Genomic DNA, 791 nt, shown 5'->3' on the forward strand with positions numbered 1-791 from the left:
GAAGGGAGGCATATGGAGAATTTCATCACACATCACCAAAATAATGTTGGACAAAGGTGAGGCCCCTCCCAGGCGACCTACAAAAGCTGTAAATGGCAGCGTAAAAAAAGTTTTATTGTTGGACGTGTGTCCTGTGTAGGCTACCGGTCTCGCCAGTTTCCTGTGGGTGCTCCTACTTTGCCGCCCTCAACCCCATCACCATCGAGATCCGCTACAATATACGTACTCCACAAATGTGGATCTGCTGCCAGAACAAACAACCGCACCAAAATGCAATGTTTTTGTTCTGATCTCAAATCAGTCATCATTTTCCATAACCTCAACAAATAAAACAAATTCCCGACTAATTACATTACATTGCATTGCATTGCAGTTCCTCCGCAAAGTCTTGTAAGAACTGCACTGAAGCATCTCTAGTGGGGGAAGGGTACGAGCAGGAAACATGACATGGAGCACACCCGTGTCGGCTGTCCACAGCTGTGCATCACTTCCTCTTCACCCTCACGATCACATGGCTCTCTCTCTTGTTGTTGTTGCCCGTCAAACGGTTTAGACCGAGCAGTCCTGGGTGAATGTTTAGAATGGCAAAGAGGGTGGCACTACTTCCGGGTGTCAGAAAGTCCTCGAACCAAATTTGTGATGGCATTGCGAGTAAACAAACGCCTGCGTGTCGATTGCCCAAAACACAGCGATGGCTGAAATGATGATTTTCGACCTTTCACTCCTGCCAAAGTTTGAACGCGTCAAAGTGTTACGTCAAAAGAAGTTCCATGAGGTAAATTTGTTCCGAA

This window comes from Hippocampus comes, unplaced genomic scaffold, assembly GCF_001891065.2.
Source record: "Hippocampus comes isolate QL1 unplaced genomic scaffold, H_comes_QL1_v1.1 scaffold68, whole genome shotgun sequence".
In the NCBI taxonomy this organism is placed as follows: domain Eukaryota; kingdom Metazoa; phylum Chordata; class Actinopteri; order Syngnathiformes; family Syngnathidae; genus Hippocampus; species Hippocampus comes.